The following is a 21,610-nucleotide window of genomic DNA, read 5'->3' on the forward strand; positions in this document are numbered from 1 at the left end:
TTCTGTTCAGTTTAAAGCTGATTATTTCGTTTATCTGTAATTCAAAATATTAAACACATTCAGTAGCTGTCACAGATTCAAGAATCCTGTGCTATTTGTCCAAGGTAAGAAATACAGTATCACACAGGAGGATGGTCAACTTCACCTTCTAATTACAAACAGCTTGTGCTCAATGTAAGAGAGAGAAAAAGTCAAAACCAAACAAAAAACAACCCACAGAAAACACACAGATTAAATATCTGGCTTTATGCTTTCTGCCACCCAGAGACAACCACTACTACTAATATGTTGATATTGACATTGTGGTTTAAAAATATGTACACACCCCCCCACACACACATCAGTTATATGTACTTACAGGTTGCCCATGATTTACAGATAATTATACCATTATATATTCGTGTAAAACTACAAAATGTGCACCTTGACAAAATCAGAGGCATACTCATGAACATACTTGGGTGTCTTTTTCTCTCTTTGTGATGTATTATGAACCTTTCTGCATAACAAATTTTCTTCCTCAACATCATTTTCTTTTTTAGGAAACCTATTATGTGATGTGTCCAATTGTTTCCCACAGGCAGATTTTCTCGTGCATCCTTTCTATCCCCGGGCGCGTTCCTAATGCCTGTCTCACCTGATTCTCACAGCAGCTGGTAAGGAAGTCTCATCGTTTTGTAGGAGAGCCAGTCCAGCGGCCACTGGCCACGGTGGGTCGTGATAAGTGGTGAGCGTGTCTGAGCAGCCTCAGGGGAACTGGGACAAGCCCGCAGGGGCTGGAGCTGGGGTGGGCGCCCCTGCGGCCGTGGTGAGGATTCTGGACTGCGGTTCAAGAACAATGGAAGCCGTGGACTGTTGTAAGCTGGGGAGCTGGAACGATGGAGTGGGAAAGGCGTGTGTGGACCGTGGCCGGCCAGGAGGCTGCTGCATCGGGTCAGGAGGGAGAGAAAGAACAGCCCGGGCCGGGACATGGCCCCCGACTCGCCAACACAGACGCCAAAGCACAGAGCATTTACGTTATCTCTGATGCCCGGAACTGTGTGTAAAGGCCGTGGTTCATCTCTCTAACGTTTGGGGACAGTCTGACTTCTGCTTGGATGTTGCGTGGCTGGATTTGACATTTCCCAGGGTGAAAGTTCATGAGACATGAAAAGTTAAATGCAGGAGATTGAATAATAGTCACATATTTCCTCTTGGGCTGTTAATAATAAATGAACGGTTTTAAAAAATTAAAGACCTTGCCGAGGTCACGCCCCTCGGAAGTGGCTGAGCCAGGCCGTGGACCTGGGGCCCTGCCCCTGGAGGCTTCTCCGCAAACTGTCCTCTTGACCGTGACATTTGCTAAATTAATCACAGAGTCTGTCGCCACCGCCAGAAGCCTGCATGCGCTCCAATTAGCGAGCATAGATTTAAAGGTGCCGAGCTCATCCAGCTGGCGTGGGGGTGATGCTGAAATGCAGGTGGACCATGTTTCCGAGTGACTGACCAAGGCCTCCTTTTTTTCTTTTTTCTCACTGGGGTGAAGCCCGCATAACACAGAGTGGACTTTTCCAACGTGTATGATCCCATGGCATTTGGAACATCCACAGCATTGTCCAGCCCTCCCCTGTGATTTCAAACCGTCACTGGCGTTTTCTCATGCCTGATGTCTCCTTTGACCTTGCCTGTAGTGCCTCAAAGAAAGACTGCAAAGCAGAAACGTAGAGAGAGAGAAAGAGCCACGGCTGTGGTGTGGAGGTTTCTGTCCCCGCAAAATTGTGTGTTGAAACCCTAACCCCCAAGGTGATGGTACTGGGAGGTGAGGCCTTTGTGGGGAGGGGTCAAGGGTGGAGTCCTCATGGATGAGATTAGTGTTATTTTTTCTTTTTTTATTTATTCATTTGGCTGCACTGGGTCTTCATTACATCATGGGGTGGGGGGCGGGGGGGCAGACTTCCCTTGTGGTGCAGACTCTCGAGTTATGGCGTGCAGGCTTATTTGCTCTGAGGTCAGTGGGAACTTAGTTTCCTGACTAAGGATCGAACCCATGCCCCTACATTGTAAGGCAGATTCTTGACCACTGGACCACCAGGGAAGCCCACGGGGATTAGTGTTCTTCTAAAAGGGACCCCACAGAGCTCGCCTGGCCCTTTCTACTCCGTGCGGACTCAGCAAGGAGGCCCCAGCAATGAACCAGGAAGTGGTCCTCACCATGATGCAACCAAGCTGGCCTTGCCCTTGGACTTCCAGCCTCTAGAACTGGGAGAAATAAACGCCACCCAGGCTGAGGGATCTTGTTATCACAGCCTGAACAGACTAAGATAAGTCATCTCATGGCTTTAGGTTTCAGAAGCCTGGGCCTCAAAGGCTGAGAAAGTTCTCTCATATGCAGATAGAGATGGGGGAGAACAGGATGAAAAGGATTAAAAAAAAGCATTCCACATGTAAGACCAGAAAGGCTTCCCTGGTTCCCTGGCTGGGGAGAGTCAGCGTGGCGGGTGGGGGTGAGTGATCTAGGCAGGGTGGGGGTGGGGTGGGGGCGGAGGACATGTGAGGGGCTTCACGGAGCAGAACGTGACCAGCACGGCCGGCTTCTGGAGGCAGAATCTCCACCGCCGGTTTTGATCACTTCTCCTTCAGTCTCTGACTCATCAGAACCCTTGGCACTGGAGTCATCCCATGATGCAGAATTCTACTTGATCTCGTGGCTTGGCCAAGAGGGCCGGCCTGAGTGGGGTGAGCCAGGACTCCTGACTGGTGGCCCACGGGGTCAGCGGAGCTGCGAGGGGTCAGCCTAGACCAGCGAAGGCTGTGACCAGCCCGTGGCTGTGAGCATCTGGAGGCCAACACCCTGCAGGAAGATAAAGCTGGTGATCCAGGAGGACTAGTGCAGGGGGACGCAGTGGAGTGGCACGCACACACTCACCCACACACACTCACACACATATGTCGTCATCATCTGTTCTAGCTGGCCTCTATCTCCCACTCCTTCTGCCGCAGTCTGACCTCTGTGGCACCCCCACTTCTGTGCACTCAGTGACAACCCTAAAGGACATCCTCCTATAATGAGTCCAAACGCCCATGGGTCACCCTATCGAGTGAGCTACTGCATGCCAGGGCCCTTGCCTGGTCAGTGTGGGCAGTGCCATCTGTGTTTTCCGACCAATGATTTGAGCACCTTATTGCTTTCTGCCCTCATATTTCACAATCACACTCTCATAAATCCTGTACTGCTAACCCTAGTGCTAAGAAGAGCGTGGCGATGAGAGAAAGCACTGGGTGTGTGGAAAGTGGCGAGCTCTTCCATAGGTGGGCTCAACGGAGAATGAAAGAAAATGAAAGAACACACAAAACGGTTGGACTGTAACACCGAGGTTGTCTCGACGGGGCCCCCCCCTTCAGTTCTGCGGTTATGCTCACAATTACGGTTTATTATAGCAAGAGGATATCGATGAAAATCAGCAAAGGTAAGAGAATTGCGGGACAGAGTCCGTGAGCAGGCTTCCCACTGTCTTTTCCCGGTGGAATGGAACGGACGATTCTTAGTTCTCCTGATAATGATGTGCGATGACGCACATGACTTGGTGTCAGCCGGGGAGCCCGCCCGGGCCTTGCCTTCCAGGCGTGCTGCTGGGGGTCAGGCGCATAAGGATGGACTGTCCGTGTGGCTGACCTTAGTTGTTCAGTCTTCAGCCCCTCTAGAGGTCAAACATGTGTGGTTCGGCCCAAGACCGCTTTCATGAGCCACACTGTCGGCATTAACAATCTGGTGTGGCCCACAGCCCCCACGGAACTCTTATCAGGCCGGAAATACCTTGACCTTCAAGGTTATCTCCCTGGAGCTGGTCAAGATCAGCCCTTTCCTCGGAAAGTGCAGGATATGGACAACTCAGTCCTGCTGGGTTGTCATTCAAGATGCAGCACATGGAAAAACTGGACAGCTACATGTGAAGGAATGAAACTAGAACATTCTCCAACACCACACACAAAAATGAACGCAGAATGGATTGATGACCTGAACGTAAGACCGGATACTATAAAACTCTTATCAGAGGAGAACATAGGCAGAACACTCTTTGACATAAATCACAGCAGTATCTTTTTTGAATTCACCTCCTAGAGGAATAAAAGTAAAAACAAAAAACAAATGGGACCTAATTAAACTTAAAAGCTTTTGCACAGCAATGAAAACCATAAACAAAATGAAACACAAGCCACGGAACGGGCGAAAATATCTGCAAACTTTACAATCAACAGGGGATCGATTTCCAAAGTATACAAGCGGCTCATGCAGCTCTATGTCAAAAAAACAAGCAACCCAATTGGAAAATGGGTGTAAGATCTAAATAGACATTTCTCCAAAGAAGACATACAGATAAGCCAAAAAGCACGTGAAAAGATGGTCAACGTCGCTAATTATTAGAGAAATGCAAACCAAGACCACAGTGAGGCGTCACCCCACGCCAGTCAGAATGGCCACCACCTAAATGTCTACAAACAACCAATGCTGGAGAGGGCGTGGAGCAAAGGGGGCCTCCAGCACTGAGGGTGGGAATGCAAATTGGTACGGCCGCTGTGGAGAACACGCTGGAAGTCTCTTAAAACAGAGCTACCCTGTGACCCAGCAGTCACTCCTGGGCATATACTTGGAAAAAACTATAATTCAAAAGGATACATGCGCTCCAGTATTCATAGCAGCAGTATTCCCAATAGCCAGAACATGGAAGAATCTTAAATGTCCATCGACAGAAGACTGGACAAAGAAGATGTTTTATATACACACACACACGCACACACACAGTGGAAAATTACTCAGCCGTAAAAAACAACGAAATAATGCCGTTTGCATCAACATGGATGGACCTAGAGGTTATCATACTGAGTGAAGTCAGACAAAGAAAGACATATGCGACATCACTCGTGCGTGGAATCTAATTTAAAAAAATGATAGAGGTGAACTTAAACACAGACTCACAAATTTCAAAAACAAACTTATTATTACCAAAGGGGAAGTGTTGGCGGGAGGAATACATTAGGAGGTTTGGATTAACATACGCACACTACTGTATATAAAATAAATAACCAACAGGGACCTGCTGGATAGCACAGGGAACTCTAATCAATATTCCGTAGTGACCGTATGTGGAGTGGATATATGATCACCGAATCACTTTGCCACACACCGGAAATGAACACAACATTGTCAATCAACTATATTCCAATACAATTACCAAAAAAGCAAAGTCCTTGATTTCAGTTTTGGATTTAAGATGTCCTTTTGAAAGAAGGCATGGGGAGTTTAGATCAACAGAGGGGAAACTATTTTTGCTCAGTGTCTTTTGTTTTTTTAACCTCGTTGCCAATTGTGGAGTTTCCTTCTTTCAGTTTTAAGTGAAGCCTTTTCAATAGAAGTGTAAATAATAATTACTTCCTCTCTATTCCTCCGACTCTGAACAGATATCAGGGGGTGACTTTGTGGCAAGGCCTCAGCTGACTGCAGAGGCGGCTGCTCCCTTCTGGAGCTGCTAGAGGTTCGGTGAGCACGGGGGCGAGGTGACCACCCTCGGCAGACGAGGCGACTGTTCCCTAAAAGGCAGTGGGAGGAGGTTTTACCTCCCTTCACCTTTTCATCTTGGCTCAGTGGACAAAGCTGGGAGAACTGGATATATTTACACAGAATGGAGAAAATAAATATTTCTTTATCCACACCCAGTGATGCAGATAAGCTTGCTCCCTCTCAAAAACAGACCTGACGTATAGTTTATTTCTGTGATGGAAATACTCTCATCACCGTCAATTTCAAGTTACTGATGGTTTGGTGACCAGCTCACAAAATTCCTGAGTGTGTAGCAGTTGGTTCTAGAGTAAGAGATGGCACATTTACAACATACCCCAGTATCTCTATCTTCCATTTACACCTGTCTAGTCACTCAGTTGTGCCCAACTCTTCTACGACCCCAGGGAACAGCCCACCAGGCTACTCTGCCCATGAGATTTCCCAGGCAAGGATACTGGAAGGGTTATCTGTCTTTTATTTATCATCCATCTTTATCATTCATTCATCTATCTCTGTCTTCACTCTACCTACCTACTTAGCCATTACCCATCTGCATCTACCGATCTATCTTCATCATCTGTGGATCTGTCTAGAAAGATAGAAGTGTCTCAGAAACCCCAGGCACCCCGCTTCCAAGCTGTTTGAGTCTTTCCAATCCAGACATGTGAAGAGAACCTTTGGGATGACCCCAGCTCCAGCTGGAAACATTACATTACTGTACAATCAGTGTGACAAGTGTCACCAAAGCTACATTCATGAAGTGCCACCAGGAGCCCAGAGGAGGACGTCAAGAGGGGCTTCCTGGAGAAGGGGGCACATCACTTGCGAGGAAAGGACCCACCTGGTCACGCTCTCTGCCTGAGGACGTGGTGTGTGAGATTTGCCACTGAACAGGGATGGAGTTAATCTCATGTCATAAAGAGCTTGTGCCCTGATGCTTTGAAGGACTTTTTGAAATATCAAGAAACATAAAGAAAAATGTAACCAGTACAATGCCCTATTTGTCAGAATACAGGATTTAAACCATTAAAATGTTGTCATTTTTATTTCAAATCACTATTTTTTAATATTTAAAGGAGCTAGAATAATATAATAAAGATGAAGTACCCTTTACATCCATCCCCAGTTTCAAGCTCCTTTCTCTCTCCCCAGGAGCAATATTATCATAAATTTCAGATGTATTTGTCTACTCTATTTAAAATAATTTTTCATCATGTTTCAGTGAATATATATCTCTGTATCATATCACTGGGTAGCATTTTATGCATTTAAAACTTCTACAGAAGTTCTCTGTTATGCATCACATAACATCCTAAAGCTTGATTTTTTTATTCCACATTATGCCTTCTAAGATATAGCCATCCTGATAAATGTATTAGTGTATTAATTTTAAGAATGCTGTAGTGCATTCTCCCGCTCAATGACTGTTTCATGATTATTTATACATTTTCCTATTGATGGACATTTAGGTTGCTTCCACTTTCTGGCTCTTCCCAACAACGTTGCAAGAAGCTCTGTTTACACATCTCCAGAGAGAAAACCGCACACATTTTTGGATTGCAGACTACCAGCATCCCACCAAATAATACCGCCCTGCTCTCCACAGCGGCTGAATCAGTTTCCACGCCCACCAGCACTTAACGCATCTTCATATTAAACCCTCGGTATTGTCTGGCTTAGTGCTCTGCTGATGAGATGTGTGAAGCAGCATCTCATTGCCGGAACCGGTTTGGGTTACTCAGGAGAGCTGATCACATGCATCTCTTCCCGACTCTGGGTTCGGTGACGTCACAACGTTAGCTTGAAATGAACCAGGACGGGAGTATTTACACCATGGACAGTGGCGAACGTGGCAACTCAGGATTGCCCCTGCTCCCCCTGCAGAGAAGGTGTTAAACACTGACAGACACGTCACTGCTTACTCACATCAGCCCTACGGTCCACCCGGCTCCTCCACCTTCACTCATAGGCCCCAGGTGGGTCTCACATCACCAGGCGGATGTGGTTCTTACCGTTTGTGGCTGTGAGTCTTACACGGGGTGGTCAAGGAAACTGCTGCTACCGTGGAATTAACACCGTCTTAGCTGTTCCAGGATGAAGCGGGCACCAGGCGAGAGGTTTTCCTGAAAGCAAAAAAGCAAAAAAAAAAAAAAAAGAACACGTGCATGTCAATGGTTTCTTGATTGAGAGGGCGTGCAAATACATATTTAAATATAGGAATACATTCTATTTGTATGATTTTTGGGCAAAATGTCTATTCAACTCTTTTAAGTATCTTCAGTTGGGTTATAGCAGGTCCCTATATAGTCTGGATACAAGTTACCAGGTGTATGATTTGCAAATCTCTCAGTCTGTGGCTTGCCTTTTTTCTTTCTTAATGATGTCTTCCCAAGAGCAAAAGTTTTTAATTTTGATGAAGCCTAACTTACCACCTTTTTTTTTTTTTAAAAAAGGATTGTGATATTGCTGTTACATCTAAGAAATTTCTGCCTACTCCAAAGTCAGACACACACTGAAGAGTGTTTTTCTTTGGCCGTTTCTAGGATCTCGCTCTTACATTTAAGTCTCTGACCCATTTTGGGTTAAAGTTTGTATACAGTGTGAGCCAAGGATAACATCATTTTTTCCCCGCATGCCACTTGTTCTGGCACCAGTAATTGAAAAGGCAATCTCTCCCTCTGGCACCTTTGCAGTGAATCAATGGACTATGCATATGCGAGCCTATTTCTGAATTCATTTCTTCTGTCTATATGTGTATCTTTTCAGTGGGCTTTTAAATATTCCTGGAGGTCAGTTCCGTCGCTCAGTCGTGTCGACTCTTTGTGACCCCATGGACTGCAGCACGCCAGGCCTCCCTGTCCATCACCAACTCCCGGAGCTTGTTCAAACTCATGTCCATCGAGGCAGTGATGCCATCCAACCATTGCATCCTCTGTCATCCCCTTCTCCTCCCACCTTCAATCTTTCCCAGGAAAGACTTTCCAATGAGTCTTTTCCAATGAGTCACCTCTTCTCATCAGGTGGCCAAAGTGGAGATATCACTTTAAAAAAAATGTATTTCTGTGGCTGCTCACTACCAAGCCTGCTTTTCTTGGGCATCTGGTCCAAGCCCTTCTAAGGGTCGGGTCAGGTGAGGTGCACCCCAGTGTGCAGGGATGCCCTCTGAAAGTCTCTCAGTTATTCTTCCCCTGCCCCCACCCATTCCCCAGGCCCCGTGTATACACAGGAACTTCTGTTTAAGAATGCGTTCCTGCCCCACTGCACAGTTTCCTAGGAATCTTAGGCCTGGGCCCGGCCAGGAACCCATTTGTTATCTCTCTGTGGAGCCTTCCTGAGCCCCTGATGGCCCCAAAGTTTCCCCCCAAATTCCAGGGACACCAGCCTAAGACCCTCTGCTCTGCTTATAACGGAGGAAGGAGATTCACCACCAAGTCACATGGTGTGTGTTTACACCCATCATAATCTCATTAAAACTTATTTTCTCTTGTTTTGGCGGCATGCGGGATCTTAGTTCACCAACTAGGGATCGAATCTGTGCCCCCTGCGGTGGAAGTTTAGAGTTCCCACCAGTGGGCCTCCAGAGAAGTCCCTATAATCCCATTTTAATGACATTCTATCTCCCAATAGTTGGGTCTTCACTCTCAGCCCCCAGTGGCTAAGAGAATGTCAGATACCCTCATACCTTCAGGCACCCTGCCCCACGCAGCCCACGTCTACTGGGGAGACACGTGTAGACAGGCAAACATGTGGCCAACACATCATGGAGAGGGCGGCTGTAGAGATCCAGGCATGATGAAGAGGGGGCCCAGAGAGACACCTGCAACCCTCGGAGCTGTCGCTGCTCCACTGCTGAGTCATGTCTGGCTCGTTGCCACCCCATGGACCGCAGCCTGCCAGGCTCCCCTGTCTTTCACCACCTCCCAGAGTTTGCTCAAACTCAACGTCCATTGAGTCCATGATGCCATCCAACCATCTCACAGCATTTGAGTGGGTTCGGTCAAAAGATGGGAAAAAGCAGGGAAAGAACCCCAGGGAGGGGAAGCAGAATTGGCAAACCTCCCCAGGTGTAGACCTGCAGAGTATCACCAGTGGGTTAGGAATTCGGGTCAAACTGCAAAGCCCAAAGTGGGAGAAGAGGGAGGCTGAGGCCAGAGGGCTTGCATCCACTCCGTGACTTCACCCCACTTAAAAACTTTAACAATTGTGGTAAAACACGTCTTAACCGATTCTAAGCATAAGGGTCAGTGGAGTTAAGCGCATTCATGGTATTGTGCAGCCGGCACCAGCCTTCTTCTCTACAAGACTCTATCCTGTAACAGAATCACATGGATTTGTCTTCTCGTGACTGACAGTTCACTTAGCAGAGTGTCCTCAAGGTCCGTCCGTGCTGAAACAGGTGTCAGTGTTACCGAGCCGGGTTTGTTTTGCCCACTCACAGCAGGTCAAACCGCTGAGACACCCAGGTCCGCAGCATAGAGCGGGGTTATTGGCAAGGCAGCCAAGCGAGGAGATGGAAAACAAATGTCAAGCCTCCCTTCCCCATGGCAAGGGGCTGGGGGGTTTATGGGATGAGGAATAAAGAAGCAGGGTGGTTCACAGGCGTGGGAGAGATGGTGGCAAACTGCGTGGTCACGGTCCTCGGCCAGCCGGTGGCGTCTTCCTTACACATCTGGCCAGATGTGTTCTCTGTCGCTGCTCAGAGTCCTGACCCCACCCCTGCCAAGCCCCCCCGCCCTGTATGAACACTCTCCATCCACCTCCTGCAACCTCGGACCAGGACCGCATGTCAGACAGATGGACGATAAAAGGATGCAGATGAAAAGTCAGGGAGAACGAACTTAATCCTGAGCCTTTCCGCTGAGATCTGGGTCCTCCTGTCTCCTTTCTGTGTCTCTTTCTCTCAGTGCGCCCGTGTGAGCGCTTACCTCCCTTTCATCGGGTCAGAGGGCGGCGGGTGTTCTCGATGAGCTCGTGGGCCGTTATAGGGATCAGATGAGATTAGGGATGAGCAAGCACTCGAGGCTGAAGTGCTCTGCCAATGTAGAGGATTATTATTAATCTCCCATTGATTTCTTAATACAGGGGAAAAAAAAAAAAAAAAACCTTCTCCCGTGGGGTTTCCATGGCAAAGAGATGACTGTGCCTCTCATGTTTCCAGCCCCACCGCCCCTTCTCTGCTGGATCCAAAGTTCTGGCCTGGAAATTAAACCGCCCTGTGATTTATCACTGATTAGACCTCGCCATAAATCAGAGGTTTCACATCTTTTCTGAATCAGGTGCATACATTAGTTTTACTGGGCTCATTGTAGGTTTTAAAGACTTTTTTTAAAAAGATGAGGGGTTTTTTTTTTTTTGATTGTGGATCATTTTTTAGAAGTCTTTATTGAGTTTATCGGAATACTGCTTCTGTTTCATTTTTTTTTTTTTTTTTAATTTTGGCCCAGAGGCAACCAGGGATCGAATCTGCACGTCCTGCATTGGAGGGCAAAGTCTTCATCACTGGAGTGCCAGGGAAGTCTCGAAAAATTATCTTTAGTTGGCAATGTACAGAAACAGGAAAAATGAATTCAGGTTTCTGATTTTTGGGGAAAAGTCAGAAGACTTGGCTGACTTTCCTGGTGGCTCAGTGTAAACAATCTGCTTGCCAATGTAGGAGACCTGGGTTTGATCCCTGGGTCAGGAAGATCCCCTGGAGAAAGAAATGGGAACCCACTCAGTGTTCTTGCCTGGAGAATCCCATGGACAGAGAAGCCTGGCAGGCTACCGTCCACGGGGTTGCAGAGTCCAACACGACTGAGAAACTAACACATCCACTTTTTTGCAACCTACAAAAGTGCTCCTGCAGGAGCTCTGGGATCCAGGTGTGAGGCTGTAAAAGCTCAGTGCAATCCTAGATGGAGGAGAGGATTTTGAGAGGGAAAGCTCGTACCTGGCAAAGGAGCTGCTGACGAGGGTCCCAGCTACAGAGCCAGAAGCAGCTCTGTACCCCTGAGAACTCAGCCTCAGCCCCATATGGCTTGGTCCTGGCATGGCACCATATGCCAAGGGAGCTGGAGCCAGACCCAGAGTTAGGCCCGCCCACAGCTCAGGTGTCAGGCATACAGACCCGGGTCTTGCCTGTGGGCCCTGAAGCACCCGTGAACTGGCTCCAGCCCCTCTTGGCTGTGGTCTGGGAACCCCTGGAGGTAAGTCCAGTCAGTCTGTACAAAGTCAGACTGTAGATCCTGAAAGTACCCTCTAACTAGGCTCCAGAAACAGAAAAAAACACTAAAATTCAAGTGGAACCATGACAGATCCCTAACAGCTGAAACAAGAAGAAAGAACAAAGCTGGAGGCATCGCAGTTCCTTTTTTTGGCCACACCTTGAGACTTTCAGGATCTTAATTCCCTGAGCAGGGGCTGGACCCCGGACTTCAGCAGCCAAAGTGCAGAGTCCTAACTACTAGACTGCCATGAAACTCCGAGCATCACACTTACTGATTTAAAACTTGACAGTAAATCTATAGCAGTCACACAGCATGGTACTGGCATAAAAACTGGGCTTCCCAGCTAGCGCAGCAGTAAAGAATCCGCCTGTCGATACAGGAGATGCAGGAGACAGGGGTTCAGTCCTCAGCCTGGGAAGATGCCCTGGCTGAGGAAATGGCAACTTGCTCCAGTACTCTTGCCTGAAGAATCTCATGGACAGAGGAGCCTGGCGGGCTGGGGTCCAAAGGGTCGCGAAGGGTTGGACAGGACTGAGCGATGAAGCACGCATGCCAATGGAGGAGACACGGGGGTCTATCCCGGGTCTGGGAAGAACCCACACGCTGAGGGGCGGCGAAGCCCGGACGCCACAACTAATGAGCCTGCGCTCTAGAGCCCGGGAGCCGCAACTGCGGGAGCCCGAGCGCCCAGAGCCGGTGCTCCGCAACAAAGGAAGCCGCTGCGGCGAGAAGCCCGTGCACCGCAACCAGAGAGGAGCCCCCACCTTCTGCAACGAGAGCAGAGAGCACACGCAGCTAAGACGACTCAGCACAGTCAGACAAATAAACAAGTAAAAATTATATAAAATGTATACAATGCAATATGTCAATTATATGTCAATAACTCTGGAAAATATTTTTTAAATCTTGAATTCAGTAGGGGCTATCTATAGCCAGGGCTTCCCCTTCCCCGGTGGCTCAGAGGTTAAAGCTTCTGCCTGGAATGCTGGAGACCCAGGTTCAATCCCTGGGTCGGGAAGATCCCCTGGAGAAGGAAATGGCAACCCACTCCAGTACTCTTGCCTGGAGAATCCCATGGAGGGAGGAGCCTGGTGGGCTACAGTCCATGGGGTCCCAAAGAGTCGGACACGACTGAGCAACTTCACTTTCACTTTCACTTATCTATATCCAGGGTGATGAGTAAAACATTGATTCCGGACAAAAATCAAAAAAATCTTAAAAAAATTTTTGTTGTTTTAGTAACTTTCCTCTGCCTCCCAGTAAAAATTTGGCTAGCCCACAAATTTTGGGTTCATTTTTACAGGACAGGCATTCCCAGGTCAGTTTAGAAGCAAAAAACAATCTCAAATCAACTTGTCTGACTTGAGACATTATCAAAACTCCAAGCCTGTTTTAGCGTTGACTCTCCCTTCTGGGTTGGACTGTGCTGGGCTGGAAGCCTGCATTTAATAGTACTATGCCAATTTTCTGTTTCTTCTTGTGTCAGTTTTGGTGAGGTGTGGTGGTGTTCTGTGTATTTGCCAATGTCACCTAAATTCTCAAGTGTATAACTTTGCTCCTATTAGCAAATCTGCTCTTATTTTTACTGTCTAAATATCTGTAGAAACGTTATCTTATTCACCCTTAATGTTTATTTATTCATTCTCTTTTTTTTGCCAGAGAACCACTAATCTTACTCTACTGATTTTATCTTTTCAAAGATAGGACTTTTGGCTTTTTTATCCTCCCTGTTGTATATTTTTAAAAAATTAATTTCTTTTCTTTAATATTTCCTTCTTGTCTTCTTATTTTAGTTTATTTTGCAGCTTACTTTTTTTAAGTTCTTGAGATGATGGGTAATTTTTGGTCTCACTGAATTTTGATCTTCCTTTTTAATTTTGGACTAACGAGCAGATTTTAAAGTTATGTTATGAATTAGCTTATTGTTAAAATTATGTTATGAATTAACTTAAAGTAAAATTTCCATCTTACTCCACATATAGCTTAAAATGCATAGTAATTACCTGTTTTCTTAACTTTAACTAGAAGCCGTCTTTTTGTTATCTCTTTAATTGCAAACTTTCTGTGTCATTTGTCTCGGGTCATTTGTTTTAAATACACGTAGCAGCTACTATCTGATACGTTCTAAACAGTTTTTCCTCTTAATAGGAGAACTTTACAGGTTTTTACTTGTTGCTATTACCAATATGTTTTAATATTAATACATTCTCCCCGTCTTAATTTATGTTTTATTTCCTGTCTTTTGAAGATTGACCATATCATGTTTATTATTTTTCCTCCAGTGGTTTGAAATTAAGAAGTTATACATATAATTCTATTTTTGCAATAACTTTTAAAATTTAAAACATGTCCAGAGTTAATCAGATTTTTAATTTTCTCTTCAGCAAGACAAGACTTTTCACATAATTTTACTCCTCTTATTTCCTACCAGCCTCCTTCTCTTCTTGCTAACACACCTTTCCCAAGTGGGATTCTTTAGGTGTTTTCAGCTTAAAGTTTTCAATGACACGTTTAAGACTGTTATGCCTCCTGAATTGTCAGACCTAATTTTTTGTCCCCTCCATTCTCTCAGCTGTCTACACGTGGAGCTCGTGAGATGACTGTTGGAGTGATTTTATTTTTTCTCGTATAGTTACTTGCATCTTGTGCTGCCTTCTTAAATTCATTATTTTTGTTTTAGTGGAGCAAATCCTTAACAAATTTGTTCAAAAGAGATTTATGGATGGTCAATGCTTTCAGTTCTGGTATGTCTGAAGTGTCTTGATTTTGATCTCACACTGAAGTCCTGCTTTTGGACTGCATCTGAAATGCTGGATTCAGGGTAGTTTTATCCTCAGACTGTTCAGGTTGCTGCCCCTTTGTCTTGTCTATCCACTGTTGCCAATGAGAGGGCAGAACCTAATTTTATTCCTGCTCTTTCTCTTGTCTGCTTTGTAATCTTTTTGGACTTTCTCTTCACTCCATGGTTTTGCTTCTCTGTTTCATGCATTCTGATCAACTTACGGTGAACCTGTTCAACCCCAATACTTGTGTCTTTTAACTCTGGATAATTTTATTAATTTTTTTCCTCTCCTCCATTCTTTAATTCTCTACTTATGAAATTCATGTTAGATGGCTTTGGAATGGTTCAATTATTCAAGAAATAATCCATTTTTAGCTTTTTTTCCTTTTTTTTTGGGTGGGGGGGACTCACAGGGCATGTGGGATCTTAGTTTCCTGACCAGGGATTGAACCTGAGTCCCCCTGAAGTGGAAGCATGGTGATTTACCACTGGACCTCCAGGGACGTCAGGAAATAATCTATTTTTAGTTCTATCAATCTCCTACTCATTTGTTGAGTTTAAAATTTTCAGTATCATATTCAAAATTTCTAAGACCTCAAATTATTAAAAAAAAATCATGCACCCCATTTCTGCCATAATATCATTATACACTACTTTTCTGGAGCAACAAAATACTTTGTGAAAAAACAGAAACCCCGTCAGTGTTACCTAGTATTTTAAATGACTTGAGAAGTATGCATTCACAGTTGACCTTGACCTTGGTCAAGAACAGAAAGAACTGCAGAAAGTAGTGCATCTGGAAGTCATACTGTTGAAGACAGAATTAGCCCCGTCAAGGGTAAGATTATCCATCTTGAGATTCTTTGTAAACCAAAGCAACACGGACTCACTGTGGTCCCAAAAGAGGAACAAGCAAGCTGAGTAGACGCTGAAACGCTTTAGGAACTCTGCCACTGCGATTGTGACTTGTCATACAGCCTGATCTGTAAACCTAAATTTAGACTGTTCCTTGTTACAAAACCAGGACATTCCATTTCTGTTCAAAAAGGAATGAAGCAGAAGTCAATTCAGCTGCTTTTAATTCATGAAACAGATTTAAATTCAGCCAAGGAAATAAAGATGTCAATTACAGCATTATTTATAATAGCACAAATTGGAAACAACCCAAATGGTCAAAAAGAAGGAAAAAAGAAAATAAATCATAATCAACGTATATTATGTAGATGTTAAAAACAAAAGCTGTGAAGATTCAGTGACAAGATGGCAAATATGTTCAGTTCAGTTCAGTTCAGTCGCTCAGTCGTGTCCGACTCTTTGCCACCCCATGAATCGCAGCACGCCAGGCCTCCCTGTCCATCGCCAACTCCCGGAGTTCACTCAAACTCTCGTCCATCGAGTCGGTGATGCCATCTAGCCATCTCACCCTCTGTCGTCCCCTTTTCCTCCTGCCCCCAAATATGTTATATAAGGTTAAATGAAAAACAGGACAAAAACTTGTAGGCCTGCTTCTCTTACAAATAAGCGTATGTAAAATATACTTGAACATAGGAAAATGTAAAAGAAATGCTATTTGTGGTAATGAACCGGGATGCTTTTTTCCCATTGTACTTTATTTATTTTTTATTGTTATTTTCTTCTTTCCCATTATGGTTTATTACAGGACACTGAATATAGTTCTTTCGCTATAAGTAGGACCTTGTTGTTTATGCGATGCTTTTTAGTGGGGGAATTTTTCTTTCTTCCTTTCTTCTGATCTTAGTTTCATTTAAAGTTGTTCTTTACTGGAGTGCAGTTGCTTTACAGTGTGTGCTAGTCTCTCTTGTGCACACAGTCGGCCCTCCCTCTGGGACCTCCCCTCCCACGCTCCCCAACTCCCAATCCCAGCCCCTCTGCGTCATCGCAGAGCACCGAGCTGAGCTCCCTGTGTGTTGTAAGTTCTATAACCTGTTGCTCAGTCGCTCAGTTGTGTCTGACTCTTTGCAATCCCATGGACCGCAGCACACCAGGCTTCCCTTCCTTCACTGTCTCTCGGAGTTTGCTCAAACTCATGTCCATCGAGTGGATGATGCCGTCCAACCATCTCCTCTTCTGTGGCCCCCTTCTCCTCCTGCCCTCAGTCTTTGCCAACACCAGGGTCTTGTCCAGTGAGTCAGCTCTCCGCATCAGGTGGCCAAAGTATTGTAACTTGAGATCACTTTTAAAATACTTACTTAGGCAAACGTTTGGCAGAGAGAAGGACTGTGAGGGAGAAGTCAGCGGGTGCAGCCAGGTGCCCTGGGCTCTCATCCCAGCTGTCCTGTGGGCTCAGAACATCCTTCAACGACATCCCCAGCTTTCCTGTTGCTTTTGGGCTACTGCTTTTGTTGTCTTTTCTCCCTCCATAGATCATGTTCTGTGTGCTTTCTAATCTTCAGAAAATCTTCTAGTTGGAGAGGGAAGGACAGGGAGGTTGGGGTTAGCAGATACGAACTATTATATAGAGAACGGATGAACAGTAAGGTCCTGCTGCATAGCACAGGGAACTAGATCTGATATCCTATGATAAACCATAAAGGAGACTTCCCCGGAGGTCCAGTGGTTGAGAATCTGCCTTGCAATGCAGTCGGCACCGGTTTGATCCCTGGCTGGGAACTAGGATCCCACATCCCATGGAGCAGCTGAGCCCACGCGCGCCAGAGCCCGTACACTAGAGAGTCCACCTTCCACAACGCAAGAGCCCATGTGATGCAAATAAAACCCTGGGTGCTGCAACTAGGACCTCAGGCAGCCAAATAAAGACACAGATAGATATTTGAAAAAACCACAGTAGAAAAGAGTATAAAAAAGAATGTATACACATGCATAATGGAATCATCTTCCTGTATAGTAGAAATCAGCAGAACACTGTAAGATCAACTACACTTCAATAAAATAAAAAAAAAAAACTCTTCTACAGTCAGTCTAGTCCTATTATGTATTCACTCTCATTAAAACTACATTTTCTGCTGTTTTTACGGGGGTTGGAGTCAGGAAAGTGGTGCTGAGCCCAGCAGTTTGTTCTGTCTCTGTTTATTTTTTGTTAACTAATCGATAATTCTAAAGACACGCTGATTCACAACCTTTGTTCTCCTAATGTTACTTCTCCCTTAAATCTTTGTTTTTTTAACCAGTAAGTCTCATCTGATTGCTTTTAAAAACTTAATCCATGAGGCGGGCATAGAATATTATAGGTTAGTTTTAACTAACACTTATTTTAAGATTTATTTCAGTCTTTTAACAATTTCTTGCCTCTTAGAGTTAAATAAACTTCGTATTACTCATGGTATTGATCACAGATCTAGCATCCTGCTCTTTGCTCTCCTGAGCCAGGCTGGGAGGAGATGTTTAGCGCTGAGTACACAGTTTCGCCTGGAGAAGGGAATGGCAGCCCACTCCAGTATCCTTGCCTGGGAAATGCCGTGGACAGAGGAGCCTGGTGGGCTAGTCCATGGGGTCACAAAGAGTCGGACACGACTGAGCGACTAACACTAACAACTTCACATAACATTGCACTGAAGTCACAACTCATGGGCTCAGCTTTCAGCTGAGGCTCCAGCCTATGGACCGACTGAGCCTGTTTTATTTCACCTGATGCATACTTCATGACACCCCATTGCCCGTGTTTGCCAGGCTGGGTTCATTCATAAAACAGTGCCTGCGAGTACTGGGTGACTAAACTACACGTTATTAATATAGCAGTCCAATAGCTGCCCGCCTTGTAATATGTGGTTACCAGAAAATTCAAAATGATACCTGCTACTTATGTTTATAGCTTGGGTTCTATTTCTCTTGGACTGTGATGGAATAGAGAGCCCAGGAATAGAGCCATACATATATGATTAATTTGTGACAAAGATGCCAAAGCAAATCAGCAAGGGGGAATATTCTCTTCAACAAATGGTGCTAGACGGGCCTACAGACACGGAAGACAAACGCATGGTCCTGAAGGGGCAGGAAGGGGTTGGGATCAACATACAGACACTACTGTATTTGTATTGCTGCTGTTTAGTTGCTCAGTTGTGCCTGACTCTTCTGCGGCCCCATGGACTGTAGCTCGCCAGGAACACCACAGCATACCTAATATTAACTGAAAAAGGAACACAGACCTGGGACTTCCCTGGTGGCTCAGTGGATAAGAGTCCGCCTGCCAGTGCAGGGGACATGGGTTCAATCCCTGGTCTGGGAAGATAAACTATGTCTCGGAGCAACTACCCATGCACCACAACTCCTGAAGCCCACGCGCCCCAGAGTCCGTGCTCTGCAACTCGAGAAGCCGTCACCGTGAGAATCCCCAGCATTGTAGCGAAGAGTAGCCCTGGTCGCCGCAACTAGACAAAGCCTGCACGCAGACCCGGTCTGTAGTGGAGACCCAGTGCAGCCAGAGAAACAGACCTCAACGTGAAAGCTCACACGACGAAGCCCGGAGAGGAACGCAGAGGGAGAAAACGTCTGCAGCCGAGGGCAGGCAAGAATTAATTTTTGAGATGTGCATTAGAAATTTAATTTCCAATCAGAGAAATAGCAAGAACAGTGAGACTTCATGGAAAATGGGGAGGTTTGGATACAGAAACTCCATCAAACGGGTAAGGAGGCAAATCACAGACCGCGAGGTGGGTGTGCCAGGTGCTGAGTTTTTTTTTGGCCGCACGGTACAGCCGGCGGGATCTTTAGTTCCCTGACCAGGGATCGAACCTGGGCCTTCGGCAATGAGAGCACAGAGTCCTAACCGCTGGACCACCAGGGAATTCCCAAATAACGCACCAGGTCCTTGCTGGCTGCACTCTGCATCGGTGACGTCATCCCAGCCTCATTCCCAGCAGCCCGGGGAAGGGTCACCTCTGCTTCACCGAGCAGACAGACAAGAAAACGGAAGCTCCCAGCATGTGACCTGCCCGCAGGGACCTCCCTGGTGGTCCAGTGGCTAAGACTCCCTGTCCCAGGGGGACTGAGGGCCCAGAGGGCTGTCTGAACACACTGGGAGGAGGGACCTCCAACTCTGATTTCCCTGTCGGATGTGCTGGTGGTTTAGTCACTACTAAGCTGTGTCTGACTCTGTGCGACCCCGTGGACTGCAGCCCACCAGGCTCCTCTGTCCATGGGATTCTCCAGGCACGAATCCCGGAGTGAATTGCCATTTCCTCCTCTAGGAGATCTTCCCCATCCAGGAACTGAATCCGTGTCTTCTTCACTGTGGGCAGATGCTTCACCGCCAAGCCTGTGGATACAGGTACCTAAATGCCCATCTTACCACAGGACCGGGGGGCTGGGGAACGCCAGGCATGGAGGGGGGAGGGGTAAACGTACTGTGGGGTTTATTTTGTGCGTCACTTCGGGGGCTGTTTTGGGATGAGATGAACGTTGAGGTTGGTGAACTCTGAGTTAGCAGCTTGCCCTCCACACTCTGGGAGCCGCATGCGGGGAGCTAGAGGGCGCGATGCCCTGCCGTTTGCTGCCACTGCTGACCGGTCAGGGTTATCCCGGGGGCCCAGCGCCCGGGCAGCCTCTCTAGACACTGGGCGCAGAACAGGCATGAGCATCTTGCCTAACTGGAGCCGCTGGGCTCCGCAGGGAGGCAGCCTCCAGCAGGAGGTCCCCTTTGGGGTTTGGGGCTTGTGGTTTTGATGTAGCTACTAGATAACATGGCTCGTGAAAAGCCGCTATCAGCTTGCTACCGAGCTCTTGCTGAAACCAAATGCCTGGCCCGCAGAAGCCTGGGGGGATGCCTTGTGAGGGGAGTGGGGGAGCTGAACTTTGTGAGCAGTGGGAAGGGCCCAAAGCCGCACGGCGCAGTGGGCCTGGGGTCTTGGAGACTGCAGTCAGCCTGGCCCCAGAGCAGCTCAGCTTTACAGGAGGAAGTGGCCACTCGGGTGTGATGGGGGGCTTCGCTGGTGGTCCAGTGGCTAAGACTCCACTCTCCCAAATCCAGGGTTCGATCGTTGGTCAGGGAACTAGATCCCACAGGCCACAACTAAGACTCGGCTCAGCCAAACAAATAATTTTTTTTTTTTTAAGCGGGAGTTACTGGCTCTTAAGGGTCCTCCCGTCACCAATGTCCCCCTAAGCACTGGGGCCGAGCGGAGCTGACAATGACATTGTTGGCCCTGGCTTTCCAGCCTGCAGGGCTGAGGCCGGACACGCCCTGGTGGGGCAGGGGGCTGCAGACCCCCAGGCCAGGGCAGGCCAAGGACATCCCTCTCCGGGGTCATGAAGGGTGGGAACAGGTCAAGGCTGCTGCCCGGATGGTCTGGCCGTGGCTATGCGTCAGCACGTGGCCGTGACAAAGGCCGTGACCGAGGCAGGTACCAAGGCCGTGGGCACTGGACGCCTGCTCTGTGCTCCAGAGGGATCCCGGGAAGCGCGTGGCCGATGGGGCCTGAGACCTGTTTTCAGTTTTTCACAAAGTCATTCAGGGCACGGCTTATACACAAATGGGTTGGGGGGTGGGTCTGCTGCTAAGTCGCTTCAGTCGTGTCCGACTCTGTGCGACCCCAGAGACGGCAGCCCACCAGGCTCCCCCATCCCTGGGATTCTCCAGGCAAGAACACTGGAGTGGGCTGCCATTTCCTTCTCCAATGCATGAAAGTGAAAAGTGAAAGTGAAGTTGCTCAGTCGTGTCCGACTCCCAGCGACCCCATGGACTGCAGCCTACCAGCTCCCCTGTCCATGGGATTTTCCAGGCAAGAGAACTGGGGTGGGGTGCCATTGCTTTCTCCAAGGGGGGTGGGTCTAGAGAGTCAGAACTCTTCAGACTGGGGGTATGAGAATTTCAAATGTTTACAGGGACTTCCCTGGTGGTCTGGGGGTTAAGACTCCGCCCTTCTGCTGCAGGGGGTGAGAGCTCAACCCCTGGTCTGGGAGCTAAGCTTCCACAAGCCTGGTGGCCAGAAAACCAAAACATAGAACAGACACAATATTGTAATAAATTTAATAAAGACTTTAAAAACGGTTCATGTCGGACTTTCCTGGTGGTACAGAGGATAAGAATCTGCCTGGCCAGTTCAGGGGTTCGATCCCTGGTCTGGGAAGATCCCACGTGCTGTGGAGCAACTGAGCCTGTGAGCCACAATT

General features: G+C 47.1%; 2 non-coding genes across 2 annotated transcripts; one reads left to right on the forward strand and one right to left on the reverse strand.

The window, feature by feature from the left end:
* The first annotated feature begins 12,688 nt into the window (after window positions 1-12,688).
* TRNAS-GGA (transfer RNA serine (anticodon GGA)) lies at window positions 12,689-12,761 on the forward strand. Its single transcript has one exon. It is a non-coding gene; the product is annotated as a tRNA-Ser (tRNA).
* Window positions 12,762-19,213: 6,452 nt separating this feature from the next.
* TRNAE-CUC (transfer RNA glutamic acid (anticodon CUC)) lies at window positions 19,214-19,286 on the reverse strand. The gene has a single exon. It is a non-coding gene; the product is annotated as a tRNA-Glu (tRNA).
* Between the last annotated feature and the right edge of the window lie 2,324 nt (window positions 19,287-21,610).

The sequence above is a fragment of the Bos indicus genome, chromosome 25 (genome assembly GCF_029378745.1).
Source record: "Bos indicus isolate NIAB-ARS_2022 breed Sahiwal x Tharparkar chromosome 25, NIAB-ARS_B.indTharparkar_mat_pri_1.0, whole genome shotgun sequence".
NCBI lineage: Eukaryota > Metazoa > Chordata > Mammalia > Artiodactyla > Bovidae > Bos > Bos indicus.